Genomic DNA, 17,800 nt, shown 5'->3' with positions numbered 1-17,800 from the left:
CGGCAAACTTGGAAGGCTTCCATAGCCTTGGCAACTCATGACGACAGCCTAGGGTGGTTTCTGGCGCCATAAACTAGACTGTCAATTTGTTGGGTCAACAACAGGAGCCACTGTGCACTTGCTCCTCATGTGGGATCTCTGTCCTTAATGTGCTGTACATTTTGATTTAATGCTATAACTAGTACTCAAACAGTATGTTTCATTTTGTGTTTCTATGTGGGTGCAAACTGTTGAAATCTTTATACTAAATTGATCTTCTGTATATAAAGAGAATTGAAAATGAATCTTGATGCAAATGGAAGGGGATAGGGGAGGGTTGCGGGTGGGAGGGAAGTTATGGGAGGGGGAAGCCATTGTAATCCAAAAGCTGTACACTGGAAATTTATATTCATTAAATAAAAGTTAAAAAAATAAAAAATAAAAATAAATAAAAAATAAATAAAAAAAAAAGAAGTCACCTGGAATGCTCAGATCCTATATCAGAGTGCCTGGTTTCAAGTCCTGGTTCCACTTCCAAGTCTAATTTCCTGCTAACATGCAACCTAGGAGGCCCAAGTACTTGGGTCCCCGTAACACAAGTGAGAGACCAAGATTGAATTCTGGGCTCCTGGCTTTGGCCTGGCACAGCTCTGTCTGTTGTGAACATTTGAAGAGTGAAGCAGCAGATGGAAAATCTCTTTCTGTCTCTCTTGCTTTCAAATAAATAAATTTCCAAAAATAACTGTATTGTTAAATAGCTGCAAAATTCCTATATTCATGGAACTTACTTTCAAGTAGAAGTAAATAAAAAAATAAAATCATGAATAACGTATTTTATATTAAGGATAAGTAGAGCATTTTAGCTAGGTTTTCTTGAGGTAATAATATTTTAGTTGAGTCATGAAGAGCAAATATTCATTTAGGACCCTGTATGTGTCTGAGATTGTGCTACAAATTTACATTCAAAAGGAGAGACATATTTTTAAATAAACACATAAAAGTTTTAAAATGGATTTTACAAGTGTTAGGATTGACATAATTAAGGGATTGAGCCAGAAAAGGGTGTACTAAATGGTGGATACTTTATATAACTATTGTGTGGAGGATAAATATTTCATGTGGAGGGAACCTAAGTTATATTCGCAGCTGTGAATTTCATAATAGAGAAAACTTGGAAGCAGCTTAAATTCTCACAACAAGAAAATAGACAGATGGGTTATAATATTATTATAATGGATTTACACACACTATCTAAAATTAGTTAACTTAGTTAAATTTTAACAACATAATGTAAAGTATAAAAAGTATATTGCATAAGTAAATTATAGTGTGATGCCATTTTTATCACATTTCAAATCTGTAAATAAGTATTATGTAATAATTCTGGATGTATATAGATGTGATGAAAATAAAAAAAAAACTTGCATAGGAATTATAAATACTACATTTAGTCAACTGGTTACCCTGGTGAGGAGAAAAGAAAGTAAATAGGAAAAAGCAGACTTTCCATTTTATTTGTAAATTTTCATTAAAATATGGAAACTATTAACATTCATTTTGTATATGTAATGGATCCTAAATTTTTATCTCCAATTTTCTATGTATTTAACACATTTCATTATTTAAATAATTAAAATAGATAGTGATCCAATAGAAGTGACTTCAGATGAATAATTATGTATATCACCACACTCAAAATTTGTAGTTCATGTGCATTTTTAGAAAGTGTCTTCAATTACATACAATGATCTAAGCCTTCCCTAATTCCATATAATATTTTAGAGGCTTTCCTTCATAAACTTTTTCAAAAATTCAGCACTGATTTCACTAAATAAATATAATTTTTCTGTCATTGTGATGTGTGGGGAAATGGCCAATAGCAATCTGCCTTGTTGGTTAAATGGAGATAAATTAAGAAAACATCCTATTTTGTGTAATGTTTAATTCAATTTTTTAAAATTTCCAAGATAGATAATATCTGTGTATTTTAATAATTGTGCTGCTTTTCTTCTAATCTTTATATATTTGGCTTTTTAAAGATTTATTTAATTTATTTGAAAGACATAGTGACATAGAGAGGGAGAGGGAGGGAGAGAGGATCTTCCATCTGCTGGTTCGCTCCCCAAATGGCCTCAACTGTGGTGCTGGGCAAGATCTAAGCCAGGAGCCTTGGACTCCATTTGGGTCTGCCATGTAGATGGTAGGGCCCAAGCGCTTGGACCATCTTCTGCTGCTTTCCCAGGCACATTAACAAGGAGCTGAATTGGAATTGGAGCAGCTGGGACTCAAATTGACACTCCAATGTGCTGCAGTGGCACAAGTCATGTCTTAACACATTGTGCCACAATACTGGCTCTGGGTTGTTTATTTTTTAATACAATTTGCACTGACTACAAATGCAAATACAGTGTTCACAAATTGCAATGATAAAAGATATTTTGGAGGCTGATGTGGTGTCATAGCTAGTAAAGCCGTCGCCTGCAGTGTCAGCATCCAATATGGGCTCCGGTTCAAGTCCCGGCTGCTCCACTTCCAATCCAGCTTTCTGCTGTGGCCTGGGAAAGTGGCCCAAGTCCATGGGACCCTGAACCCACATGGGAGACCCAGAAGAAGCTCCTGGCTCCTGGCATCAGATCAGCACAGCTCCAACCATTGCGGCCAACTGGGGAGTGAACCAACGGATGGAAGACCTCTCTCTCTCTCTCTCTCTCTCTGCCTCTCCTCTTTCTGTGTAATTCTGCCTTTCAAATAATAAAATAAATCTTTAAAAATATATCTTGGACATATTTTATGTAGGCAAGGGTGGTTTAAGACAGGTATGTGTTTGTCATCCTACAGAAATACTCTTCTTTCATGAAACAAAAGTTTTAGTATGCATCTACGTGTTTCCTAGTAACTTCTTCAATTCAGGCATTGTTATTCATAAAGAGAAGACTAGCCGTGCTTTTATATGTCTAATTTATGGTCCTAAAGAGGAGGATTACAAAGAAATAAGCAACCATTATTTGAGAAAATTGCACTCTCTGATAAATGAAAGATCTCTGTGAGTGAGATCCCAGTGCAAAGAATGGGGCCATCAAAGAAGGAGGTACCTTTCTCTGAAGGGAGGAGAGAACTTCCACTTTGACTATGACCCTATCGGAATAAGATCAAAGTCGGTGAACCCTAAAGGCTTCCATAGCCTTGGCAACTCATGACTAGAGCCTAGGGAGATTACTGACGCCATAAACAAGAGTGTCAATTTGTTAAATCAACAACAGGAGTCACTGTGTACTTATGTCTCATGTGGAATCTGTCCTTAATGTGTTGTCCAATATGAAGTAATGCTATAACGAGTACTAAAACAGTATTTTTACACCTTGTGTTTCTGTGTGGGTGTAAACTGATGAAATCTTTACTTAGTATATACTGAATCGATCTTCTGTATATAAAGATAATTGAAAATGAAAAAAAAACTTGGTGTTAAATTGGAAATTGCATAGAAAATTAATCAATTTTTAAAAAATATCATGTAGGATCTCTGTCCTTAATGTGCTGTACATGGTGATTTAATGCTATAACTAGTACTCCAACAGTATTTTTCCCTTTGTGTTGCTATGTGGGGGCAAATTGTTGAAATCTTTACTTAATATATACTAAACTGATCTTCTGTATATAAAGAGAATTGAAAATGAATCTAGATGTGAATGGAAGGGGAGAGGGAGCGGGAAAGGGGAGGGTTGAAGATGGGAGGGAAGTTATGGGGAGGGGAAGCCATTGTAATCCATAAGCTGTACTTTGGAAATTTATATTCATTAAATAAAAGTTAAAAAAACAAATATGACTAGGATGTGTAATATCTGAATACAAGAAGACAAAAATAGTAAGTTCAAGTGAGTATGGACAAAAATATAATTTAAGACTAGGTACTAAAGTTTTTAAAGTTCTGCTTCGATGAAGAATTTCCTTCTTATATATGAATTACACATTATAGTTGCATGTGTATGTATATAGTAGAATAAAATCTGTGAATACCTAAGAAGTTAATCAACTGAAAGTTACTTAGAACATAGTAAATGTCTCCACACAAATACAAAAGAACACATGCTAAATGCTTCTGAGTGTCAAAAACAATTCCTTTACTCCACCCAATTCTGGAGAATGATGATTCTGTGGGTTCTGAAGTGTGAATTTACTGCTGCAGTTTTCAGCTCCAACAACTCTGTTATCTTGACCCCATGATTCCCAAGGTTTATATACGATGCCAATCTTGATGTTTCTAACAGTCTGTAAATAAAACATGTCCTTTTTCCGAATGAGAACTATTGTGTTGCCTAAAAAGGACCTTACTTCAGGCAAACAGTCCTCACACAAATTATTTGTTTTTTAAATATTGCCAATTTAATATTAAATTGGCAAACAAAAAAGCTGTCTGCACCTTAATGTTTATTGCAGCTCAATTTACAATAGCTAAGACCTGGAATCAACCCAAATGCCCATCAACAGTAGACTGGATAAAGAAACTGTGGGGCATGTACTCTATAGAAAACTATACAACAGTAAAAAACAATGAAATCTGGTTGATGTACAACGTAACACTTTATCCCTTTTAGTATTTTTTTTGTACTAGTTAATACTATTGGTTGAGCTCTGTAATCAACACACAGTTATTCTTAAGTGTTGAAACTTATCTGAAGAGTGATCCCTGTTAAATATAAGAGTGGGAATAAGAAAGGGAGGAGATGTACAATTTGGGACATGCTCCATCGGACTTGCCCCAAATGGTGGAGTTAGAAATGTGCCAGTGGATTCCAATACAATCCCATCAAGGTGGCATGTACCAATGCCATCTCACTAGTCCAAGTGATCAATTTCTGTTCACAATTGATCATAATGATAGGTCTAAGAGTCAAAGGGATCACATAAAACAAGACTAGTGTCTGCGAATACTAACTGATAGAATAAAAAAGGAGAGTACGACCCAACATGGGAAGTGGGATACACAGCAGACTCGTAGAACGGCAGATGTCCTAAACAGCACTCTGACCTCAGAATCAGCCCTTAAGGCACTCGGATCTGGCTGAAGAGCCCATGAGAGTATTTTAGGCATGGAAAGCCAAGACACTGTGGCAAAGAAAAAAAAAACTAAATGAAATGTCTCTCTGAGTGAGATCCCAGTGGAAAGAACAGGCCATCAAAGAAGGAGGTACCTTTCTCTGAAGGGAGGAGAGAACTTCCACTTTGACTATGACATTGTTTAAATAAGATTGAAGACAGCGATCTCAAGAGGCTTCCATAGCCTTGGAAACTCATGACTAGAGCTAGGGAGATTTCTGACTCCATAAACAAGAGTGTGAAATTGTTAAGTCAACAACAGAAGTCACTGTGTACTTTCTCCTTATGTGGGATCTCTGTCTTTAATGTGTTGTCCAATGTGAAGTAATGCTAAAACTAGTACTCAGACAGTATTTTACACTTTATGTTTTGTGTGGGTGCAAACTGATGAAATCTTTACTTAATATATACTAAATCAATCTTCTGTATATAAAGATAATTGAAAATAAATCTTGATGTGAATGGAATGGGAGAGGGAGCGGGAGATGGGAAGGGTGTGGGTGGAGGGAAGTTATGGGGGGGGGGAGCCATTGTAATCCAGAAATTGTACTTTGGAAAATTATATTTACTAAATAAAAGTTAAAAAAATGCAAAAAATATTGTATTAGGTACAACTAAGCATAATATTAAACACAGAGGTAGTAAGACTAGGACAAAATTTAACTCTTGGTCACAGCATTTTTGCATCTAAAATATGTACTCCATTCAGGGATACAATGTGTGTGTTCAACAGTGACCTGCCTGCTAAATCTTTCCAGGCAGCCTACTGTACCACCAGAACTATGACACTCTAAGATTTACTTGATATAAATTTTACTGATACCTGGTTCTTTGTCATCTATTTATGATGAAATAATGGTGTTGTGCCAAAAGCTTTTTTCTGATTGATGTGGGTTTTTTTTATTAGCATTAGTTTGCCTTGTTGTCTTCAGTGCTATTCATCAAAGTTAGAACACTGATTCTAGATTTCTATTCTTTAAACATATTTAACCCTGGTGGAAAGAGGAAGAATTTATTAATCTGTTATGGAAATATCTTCTAAAAAAGCACTCAATCTCCTTTATACTGACTGCAACCTGTCAAAATATAATAAAAAATTAAATAATCTATAATATTCTAATATAAAGGTTGCCACCACCCCACCACCCTTTTTTTTGTCAGGCATAGTCGACAGTGAGAGAGAGAGAGACAGAGAGAAAGGTCTTCCTTTGCCGTTGGTTCACCCTCCAATGGCCGCCGCGGCGGGCGTATCTCGCTGATCCGAAGCTAGGAGCCAGGTACGTCTCCAGGTCTCCCATACGGGTGCAGGGCCCAAGGACCTGGGCCATCCTCCTCTGCACTCCCTGGCCACAGCAGAGAGCTGGCCTGGAAGAGGGGCAACCGGGACAGAATCTGGTGCCCCGACCAGGACTAGAACACCGGGGTGCCGGCGCCACAGGCAGAGGATTAGCCAATTGAGCCGCGGAGCCGGCCACCACCCCCCCCCCTTTTATTTTATTTTATTAAATAAATATAAATTTCCAGTGTACAGCTTTTGGATTACAATGGCTTCCCCCTCCCATAACTTCCCTCCGACCCACAACCCTGCCCTCTCCCGCTCCCTCTCCCCTTCCATTTGCATCAAGATTCATTTTCAATTCTCTTTATATACAGAAGATCAATTTAGTATAAAAATTTCAACAGTTTGCACCCACATATAAACACAAAATGAAACATACTGTTTGAGTACTAGTTATAGCATTAAATCACAATGTAGAGCACATTAAGGACAGAGATCCCACATGAGGAGCAAGTGCACAGTGGATCCTGTTGTTGACCCAACAAATTGACAGTCTAGTTTATGGCGCCAGAAACCACCCTAGGCTGTCGTCATGAGTTGCCAAGGCTATGGAAGCCTTCCAAGTTTGCCGACTCTGATCATATTTAGACAAGGTCATAAAAGACAGAGTGAGGATAGTAACCAATGATCCTAAGAGTGGCATTTACCAGGTTTGAACAATTATACAGCATTAAGTGGGGAAGAGGACCATCAGTACACACAGGTTGGGAGTAGAGCCATTGGTGGTAGAGTAGAGGTTATGATTACAAAGGAATGAGGCCCAAGTGTGCTAGACAGGGTTTAGAACCAAGGACAGAGTCATTATTAGAGGAGCTAAGAAAGGTGCTATCTAAGCTACAAGTAAGTTTTCTGATTGAGAGGCAAACAGAACCTGATAGAAGGGGCTTGATAATAATCTGGTGGGCTTTAGGCCTTGTAAGTTAAGAGGCCAAGAACTATCTATCTCTTCACATGGGGTACATCCTAAGGGAGGTGTGAACCTCCTAGGGGAAGGCACTCTGTTGACTTTCATTACTTGGCTGGCCTGGGAGGAGAGCTGGCCAGGTAAAAGCAGGGGGCATCTCTAACAAGAAATTTACAGTTCTGCCTGCAATGTTGCTGACCCTACTTGACCATCCCCTCAGCTGCAGTGGTCACTTTGGAAGTTGGGCTGAGTGAAGGGCTTTTCAGCCTAGAGCCAATAAGATCTGTGGCTCTGACCTGGGCATCCTTCAACTCCAGGGCAGGTCCATTTCCAGTGATCCAACTCTTGGCAGAGCTGCCAGGGCTCTTCACAAGCTGACTTCTGCTGAAGCACAGGCTTACCACATTGAAAGCCACTGCAGTGGACTGGCCTGTTGGGTCTCCTTGAGGGCAGATCACTGTACAGATCAGCCATTAATAGGCCTGCCACCCATTGCTTCTGATGCCTAGCTTTCTTTTCCTCCTGGTTTGTGTTAAAGCAGACCAGAGGATGCAAGTCAAGGGAGTGCCCGTGTCCCATCTCTAATCTTCGGTGGCCTGAACTACAAGTCTATAGTCACAGGCATGTTCTGTAGTAGTTTTCTAAGGTAGACAATGCCCATGAGGAAAATTATATTCTCACTTTAAAACTTTCTTTCCCTTTGGTCTGAAAGGGAGGTTTTTTCTACTTACTGTATACTTCGCTGATGGCGAAATGAATCTAGCTATGAGATTATTATTTAAGTTCTTATTTTGGCTATGCTATTACAGAAAAATGTTAGCCATCTCTTTTATAAGGTCTAAAGATTAAATTGTGCATCCTACAGATTCCTTCATAATAGAATTAGTTTCCTACCTTGAAGAGAATAGAGAAATGAAAGAACAAGTTGGGCTTAGAATAGAGAAATGAGGGAGCAAGTCCTAGATCGCTTGCTGACAATAGCAATATCACATGAATACTTAGCAAACCGTTTCAACCATTAGATAACAACTTAAGAAAACATTTACCAGAAGGTCCAATGCTTTCTATAGATTTTAAGAATCATGTATTTGAAAACACCTCTTAAATATCTAACATGGTGTAGTTTGTTTAACCAGTAAACTTAAGCACAACCATATAAAATGTTTTTAGTTTCTTTCTACCAACAAGTTTAAAACATATGATACACAGATTCAGGTCACACAAATTAAATGTATCTTTGATTGATTTTAGCAGCTTAAATTTATGGACAATCTTATCTATAAGCCATTTAAAATAAAACTCTTAATAAAATTTCCTATGTGGACATGCAATATGTACACACATATAACATAGCATAATAGACCAATATAGCAATTTTAATAATAGCTTTTAAAATCTTTAACTCTTTTTGTAGATTGCCAATTGATTTGAATTGCTTTTTGTTTTTAGTAACCTCAGTTAACCATACTTTCTCTCAGTTGGTACTGTTAATACATTATTGGCTTCATCTGTTTACAGAGCCATCCCAAAGTACTGAATACAATAGAAGTGGCTGGAAAAAGTCCATAGGAACCTATAGGAGGACAGCTAAGCACAGAACCAACAACGCTTTAGTTTTATGAGCAGCAAATCATATATAACTGTGGATGACAAAAGACTTTAAGTCGCCATGTTTAAAATTTTAAACTCAACAACCAACAAGAGGCACTTGCTTACTTCACAGTAGTTTTGAAAGCACCTGTAGGATTTTACAAGTATTTAACCCTTTAGGCCTCTGGGGCTTTCTCATTAAGATAACTATCATGTCTAGTAACACAAAGTCATTAGACGTTTTAATTCTCAAACATTTGTATTAATAGCATTTTCCATTATAGAAACTTAAATTTGGTACCACATCACATCTTGACAGTACTCCTAATATAATCCAAATAGCCTGATTAGTTGGTGTCTCTATAAGATGAGAGATATAGGTCCTTCGATTTTTTCAGTTGAGACCAAACTGGAAAAACCAAAGTCCAAGATTTACTGGAAAATTTAGAGACCAGATTGTTTGAAACTTTGATTTTTTGAATGCCTGTCAAGAATGCCAAGAAGGCTCAAAATCAAAAATATCTGGTTGAAATAAGATTCCTTAAAATCATGACATAACATAGACCAAATTTGATCATTGTTACAAGGTGATTATTCAAACCTTTGAAAATAAGCACATATTTAAATAACCCATAGCTCTTAATAAAAATTCAGCTGTTTTTGAACATTTAGAATTTAACAGACATCAAGAGAACATAATAGATTACTTTAACACACTGCTTTAACAGAGCATCAGAGTTTAATTCTATGTCAAAGAGAAATTGAGCTTCCTGTGATCTTTTGCTGTGAGGTTTCCTTCCTTTACCTTCTTTCATATTGGTGACCATGTTTCTGTGTTTCTGTGTGTAACACATCATTAAGCATCTTTTGCAGGGCAGGATGAGTGGCAACAAATTCTTTCAATTTCTGTTTGCTATGAAAAGTCTTAATTTCACCTTCATTCACAAATGAGAGTTTTGCAGGATATAATATTCTGGGCTGGCAGTTTTTCTCTCTTAGTACCTGGGCTATGTCTCGCCATTCCCTTCTAGCTTGTGGGGTTTCTGATGAGAAGTCTGCTGTGAGTCTAATTGGAGATCCTCTAAGAGTAATCTGACGTTTCTCTCTTGCACATTTTAGGATCTTTTCTTTATGTTTCACTGTGGTGAGTTTGATTACAACATGTCGTGGTGAGGATCTCTTTTGGTCATGTTTATTAGGGGTTCTATAAGCTTCCTGTACTAAGGTGCCTCTGTCCTTCTCCAAACCTGGGAAATTTTCTGCTAGTATCTCACTGAAAATGCCTTCTAATCCTTTCTCCCTCTGCATGCCTGCAGGAACTCCTAGAACACGAATGTTGGGTTTTTTAATAGTATCCTGTAGATTCCCAACAATATTTTTTAGATTTCTAATTTTTTCTTTTCTTTGGTTTGCCTGTTTCCTTTCCTGTTCTCTGTCTTCTAATTCTGATATTCTCTCTTCTGCTTTGCCCATTCTGTTTTTAAGGCTGTCTAATGTGTTTGTCATTTGATCTATTGAATTCTTCATTTCATTATGATTTCTCGTCACTATCACATTTTCTTGTTCTACTAGTTGTTTCATTTCATTTTGATTCCTCCTTAATATTTCATTTTCACGAGAGAGATTTTCTATCTTGTCCATTAAGGATTTCTGTAGTTCCAGAATTTGTTTTTGAGAACTTCTTAATGTTCTTATCAATTTTTTAAGATCCGCTTCTTGCATTTCTTCTATCTCATCATCTTCATAATCTTGAATTGGGGTGTTTTTTTCATTTGGGGGCGTCATAGTGTCTTCCTTGTTCTTGTTACCTCGGTTTTTGCGTTTGTTGTTTGGCATGTTGGAGATATTTAATTTCTTCACTGTGGTGTTTTTTCTTGTTACACTATGGCTCTATATTAAGTAGGCTGCTTTCAGTGGAGCCTTAGAGGCTTGAGATGAGTGTGGACTGAGAGCTGTGTTTGGTTCCTCAGGGTTGAGGGTGTGTCAAAGATAACACTCCCAGGTTAGGTGTGGTAAATCTTTCTTTTTCTTTTTTTGATTCAAAAGGGAAGTAATTCTGCACAGCTGAACTTAATTGGAGGTAGTTAGCAGTGCAAATGATATACCCACAGGAGCCAGAGATTGGAAGCTCTTTTCCAAGGACCACACAGGGAATCTGTGCTGCCCTCAGTGTGGGCTCCAATTCTCCTGCAGTCTCCCACTGGGTTGCCAAGTTAGATGCTAATCTCCTGTTATTTCACCCCTCCCCCCGGAGTCAGGTTTTTCTGCTAGGCTCAGGGCTGGTGCAGACCTGAGGTCGCGCTGCTTATGACGTATGTCCAAAATGGTGCCTTTGTCTTGCTCGCCTTTGAGGGGAGAGTGGAGAGAGAGAAACTTGTGTCCGTATCGGTCACTTTTTTTTTCCTCTCTCTCTTCTAGTTAGCCTGGTGAACTTTTCCCCACGGAGTTTCAAGCCTCGTTCCCTCTAATCTCCTCTTTCCACTTGCCCGCTGGTGTCTTGGGCTATTGAGGTTCGGCTCACCTCGCGTTCCAGCGCTGGTGTGTTGAGTCTGCCGCTGGTGTCCCGAACTTGGGCTCCCACGCTCTCCACGCAGGTCCACTGTGAATCACTAGTTCCGGAAGAGTTTCCTCTGCTGTTTCTTCCCCTACTCTTCCTTGACCCTGCAGTATCTCCATTTTATAAACCTGTCTCTCCCCCAGACTAATAGTGTGATCCCTTCCTATTCCGCCATCTTGCCGCTCTCGGAACCCCCTTTTAATTTATGTGCCCAAAAGGAAGATTCTATATCAAGCTGTCCCTGCCTTCAAGAAATTGACATTCTTTGTTATCAGTTAATATGTTAAATATGACTCTTGCCAATAGTTCACTGCAACCTCATCGATTCTAGATGAACTTATAAAATCATTTTTCTCATCAGTCATTCTGAAGCATGAGCTAGCCCTTCATATTCTGTGACCCTTAGAAATTCAGTAAGTCTTTCTAAGTATTTTAATGTCAACAAGTTGTGTTAATGAAAAACAAAATGTATCAACCTGTGTATGAATTATTTTTATATGAATTTTTTTGTAGAACTTGCCACCATTTTCCTTTGGAACTTTATTCAAAGGCAAAATAAAGTTGTGTAGATAATGCTACACTTGAATTCTTAAACCAATTTTTAAAATATCAAAAATGTTGAAAATGAAACCAATATAACCCAGAACTTAGCCAACATTCTTCTTGCCTATATTCTTTTTTTAAATTTTTTACTTTTATTTAATGAATATAAATTTCCAATGTACAGCTTTTGGATTACAATGGCTTCCCCCTCCCATAACTTCCCTCCCACCCACAACCCTCCCCTCTCCCGCTCCCTCTCCCCTTCCATTTGCATCAAGATTCATTTTCAATTCTCTTTATATACAGAAGATCAATTTAATATATATTAAGTAAAGATTTCAACAGTTTGCACCCACTAGAAACACAAAGTGAAACATACTGTTTGAGTACTAGTTATAGCATTAAATCACAATGTACAGCACATTAAGGACAGAGTTCCCACATGAGAAGCAAGTGCACAGTGACTCCTGTTGTTGACCCAACAAATTGACACCATAGTTTATGTAGCCAGTAACCACCCTAGGCTCTCGTCATGAGTTGCCAAAGCTATGGAAGCCTTCCAAGTTCGCCAACTCTGATCATATTTAGACAGGGTCATAAAAGACAGGGTGAGGATAGTAACCAATGATCCTAAGAGTGGCATTAACCAGATCTGAACAATTATACAGCATTAAGTGGGGAAGACGACCATCAGTACACACAGGTTGGGAGTAGAGCCATTGGTGGTCGAGTAGAGTTTATGATTACAAAGGAATGAGACCCAATTGCGCTAGACAGGGTCTAGAACAAAGGACAGAGTCATTGTTAGAGGAGCTAAGAAAGGTGTTGTCTAAGCTACAATTAAGTTTTCTGATTTACAGGGAAATAGAACCTGACAGAAGGGGCTTGATAATAATCTGGTGGGCTTTAGGCCTTGTAAGTTAAGAGGCCCAGACCTATCTATCTCTTCACATGGGGTACATCCTAAGGGAGGTGTGAACCTCCTGGGGGAAGGCTCCCTGTTGACTTTCATTACTTAGAGGCCTGGGAGGAGAGCTGGCCAGGTAAAAGCAGGTGGCATCTCTAACAAGAAATTGACAGTTCTGCCTGCAATGTTGCTGACCCTACTTGGCCATCCCCTCAGCTGCAGTGGTCACTTTGGAAGTTGGGCTGAGTGAAGGGCTTTTCAGCTTAGAGCCAATAAGATCTGTGGCTCTGACCTGGGCATCCTTCGACTCCAGGGCAGGTCCATTTCCAGTGATCCAGAGCTGCCAGGGCTCTTCACAAGTTGACTTCTGCTGAAGCCCAGGCTTACCACATTGAAAGCCACTGCAGTAGACTGGCCTGTTGGGTCTCCTTGAGGGCAGATCACTGAACAGATCAGCCATTAATAGGCCTGCCACCCATTGCTTCTGATGCCTACCTTTCTTTTCCTCCTGATTTTCGTTAAAGCAGACCAGAGGATTTCTTGCCTATATTCTAAAAAAAAAAAAAAAAGAAAAAAAAAAAAAAAGAAAAACACTGTATTAAACTTAAGAAGTATGTGAGGACTAACAAAATCCCAGGTGGTAGAATTTTGTGAAAGAATAAGCCTTAGGTTTTGCCTTTGAAGTGCTTGTGATCTAATAAAAGATAAGGACATGCCCACAAATCCTAGGGCACAAGGTAACAAGTTCCATAACAGAACTATTCTCAAGGCATCCTAGGAAGATAAAAAAGATAGTAACTGTCTCTGTCTGATAAAATTGGAAAGATTTTGTAAGTAATGCTTGGGGACCATTTTTAAATTAGGCTTGACAATATTTAGAATGTCATTCAAGCATATTTTATGTTGATTCTTAAGAATCTTCGTTCTTTTCTTTTCACAGACAAACTATGCCTTGAATGCAGGTGATCATGGGCAATGGTTTCAACTGGATGCCTCCTGTAGACATATTTAGTTTGTCACATACACTTCCTTTAAAAAACATTGAATGACTTTAGAAATTTCATGTTTCCAAATTTCCCATATGTACCTTATCACTCCCTACTATCTCACATGCAGTCAGATTTGTTCATTGAGCTTATCTTCCATAAATAAAATACTGTGTTGGAATAGTATTTTAATGATCCCCAACTTAGTATTTATACATAAGATATTTAATATGTAAGAATGTCGGTGTAAGATATTAGCATTAACACCTATAAGAAATGGAGAACAAATTAGTAAGATTAATATACCCTAGGAGGAAAAGTAGATTTGCTTAATTCTACAAAGAAAATAGCTTTTACAGACATTTACGATGAAACCAAAAGATATACAGGCAAGGTGTGTGTGGGTTATTTTTTGTTTTAGTTTTTTACTTTATAAAATTTATTTTATGTACAAAGAATTAGGTTACTTTTATTTGGTTACCTTCATTTGGGTGAATGTGATCTTCTGTATATAAAGAGAATTGGAAATGAAAAAAAAAACAACCTGGTGTTAAAAAGGAAATGGCATAGAAAATTAATTAATTTGAAAAAAAAATTATGTAGGATCTTTGTCTTTAATGTACTGTACATTGCTATTTAATGCTATAATTAGTAATCCAATGGTAGTTGTTTCACTTTATGTTGCTATATGGGCAAAATGTTGAAATCTTTACCTAATATATACTAAACTAATCTTCTGTATATAAAGAGAATTGAAAATGAATCTTTACATGAATGGAAGGGGAAAGGGAGCGGGAAAGGGGAGGGTTGCGGGCGGGAGGGAAGTTATGGGAGGGGGGAAGCCATTGTAACCCATAAGCTATACTTTGGAAATTTATATTCATTAAATAAACGTTTAATAAAAAATTTATTTTATGTACAAAGAATTAGGTTACTTTTATTTGGTTACCTTCATTTGGGTGAATGTTTCAGATGAACCATTCTAAGAAGATCATTTAGTTTAATTTATTAAGCCTATACCTTTTGAATTCTGACAGAAAATTGGTGGTCAATGATCTCTGAATAATGCCTAAAATATGTGTGACTTTTTTTTACTGGAGTTTTATATATTTTAAACTGAATACCCCTACTGATGCAATAATTTAGACATTTTTTAGGTCATGGTTGGTTCATTTTTTTTTAAATTTTAAACTTTTTATTCAGTGAGAGAAATGCATAGGAGAGTGAGGGCTCTATCTAAAAGAGAGAGGGAAGTCTAGATTCATACTGAACAGAGAGCAGACCAGGAGCCAGCCGCGTGGAGGAGCATGCAGGCAGAAAGTATGGAGTGGGTGGCCTGAAGGCCACATGCCCGAAGGCATGGGGAAGCACGGGGATCAAGGGTAGGGAGGAAAAAGAAGGGCCCATGGTTGGTACTGTTTCGGACTCCACTAATAAGAATAAGAAATATTTGGGGACATGAATGCAGGCTATCTGCTGGCCCTCCTAAATCTTACCCGTGTAGGCAGACACAAAACTGGAAATAAATCCAACTCTGATGGCATTATATTAGTAAAAGATGTTTAAAGAACCCATTACTGGGAGGTGACACTATTTGAAGGATAATTCTCATTAATCAATATAATCCCAACTTTATACTCATAAATGTCTTTCGGGGCTCATGATTTCTTTGTTACTTTTAATAAGAGATGAATTTTACTTTGACACTAAATGTTGGGCATAATGAATATATGTAATACATTTTCAGATCTCATTCTGCATTTATAACATCTGTGAAATTAGCAAGTAAAAAAAAGTTCGTAGCTTGCATTCCTGTGTTGCCCTGAATTTTTTAAAATGGGGGGAAATGAGTTGCATCATTACTCAGGTTTTTTCTTATATGGTTGTAGCTGCCTTTTAAAATGTATCTGCATTTGGTACTTTCCTGTGAACTAAGAAAATAATGATTAATCTCCATTATTGTCAATATTGTAGGCAGCAGTTATTCAGTTCACCTGACTTCTTTGGGTTGATAACAGAATAAATGAATCTAGAGATGCATTATTCTTGATGACTTTTAATAATATTCAACTAATCATAGATGTCAAGGTTTGACATGCCATAAAAATAACAAATCCTTCCATGTGGACTCCTGTGTATGAATATTGGTGGGGCTGTGTGTTTAATCACTGGTTTAAGCAGATAATGGCAAGAAATTATTCTTGTATTTTTCTTAAATTAAGTAGATATCTAATTTATAGCTAAATTCCATTCTATGAGTATTGGGTGAATGTGGGAAGAAACAATGATACTCTCAAACACTTTAATAGTTCTTTTAAGATACAATCAGACTTGAAGTGCTGTGATCAAATACAGAAATTTGATCATGAAAAAGAAATTACTTCAAATGTAATTTGATCAAAGGCAAGCTATTTTCCACATCAACATTTCCCTCTTATTTTTTTCTTAAGATTTATTTATTCGGGCAGGCACCACGGCTCACTAGGCTAATCCTCTGCCTGCAGCGCCGGCACCCCGGGTTCTAGTCTCTGTTGGGGCTCAGGATTCTGTCCCGGTTGCTCCTCTTCCAGTCCAGCTCTCTGCTGTGGCCCGGGAGTGCAGTGGAGGATGGCCCAAGTGCTTGGGCCCTGCATCCTCATGAGAGACCAGGAGGAAGCACCTGGCTCCTGGCTTCGGACTGGGGCAGCGCGCCAGCCACAGCAGTCATTTGTGGGGGGTGAACCAACGGAAGGAAGACCTTTCTCTCTGTTTCTCTCTCTTACTAACTCTGCCTGTCAAAAGAAAATTTATTTATTTGTTGAAAGGCAGAATTGCAGAGAGGGAGAAACAGATTGGAAGACGGGGGGGGGGGGGGGGGAGACAGAGAGAGAGAGAGAGAGATCTTCCATTCACTGGTTCACAGCCCAAATGAGCATGCCCAAGTATCAAGTACTCAGGCCAGCTTTTGCTGCTTTGCCATGCACATTAGCAGGGAGCTGGAATGGGAGTGGAGCAGCTGGGGCTCAAACCGGTGCCCATTTGGGATGACAACATTACTCTTTTTCTTTACTTCTTTCCAAGGACAGATAAACCTCAGGTGACTTATTTCTTAGAAAAATCTCAACTCATTCACAGTAGAGGATGGCTGTTGAAGAGATATTTTCCCAGGGATATGAGCAGTTGAAGAGATATTTGCAAGCAAAAGGCAATATCTGTCCCAAAGGATTAGACTTTCTGATTATAACTCCAGAAATCAGTGGTAACAGAAACATCCATAGAAGGTCATGATCAAAGTGTAGGGTTCCACATACTGCCCTCTTTTCTGTTTGAATAACTTTATATAAGTGAATCATTGCTAGATAGTCCCATACTTGCTAGACCACATATGTATGTTGACCTAGTATATTATATAAATAAAAGTGATGATAGATGTAAGAGTATTTAATAACTTGCAGACACCATACAAAGTAAGGGATGATTATCCTACTGTATGCGCATCTCAATTCTTATTTGCTAACAGAATGTAACAGTATCGCCTTGTTTCCTACCATGTGCCTCTCCTGAACTACTAGGAATTTGCCTCATATTAGGGCCTCCCAAGGCCCAAAAAACATCCCCAATTTGCTCTGTTTTAAGGAAATTTCTGAGACAAGTAACTTAGACATGTCGGTATTCACATATACATTGTGTTGCATGTGGGCAGGGGTGAAAGAGAGGCATTACTCATGCCTTTAATCTCACACCACGTAGGCACTTTTCCATTCCACCGCTCAGTATTAACAGGTCATTGTGTGCTTGCTATGGTCTTCTAGGCACTGTAATAGTCATTTATCTCAGACAATTCTTAGAGCTAGCCCTGTGACATAGGGGCTACTTTACATCAGTTTCACAGAAGTGCAATCTAAAGCCCATACAAGTCAAA

Source organism: Lepus europaeus, chromosome X, assembly GCF_033115175.1.
Source record: "Lepus europaeus isolate LE1 chromosome X, mLepTim1.pri, whole genome shotgun sequence".
Lineage (NCBI taxonomy): Eukaryota > Metazoa > Chordata > Mammalia > Lagomorpha > Leporidae > Lepus > Lepus europaeus.
Note: the sequence above shows the minus strand (reverse complement) of the source record.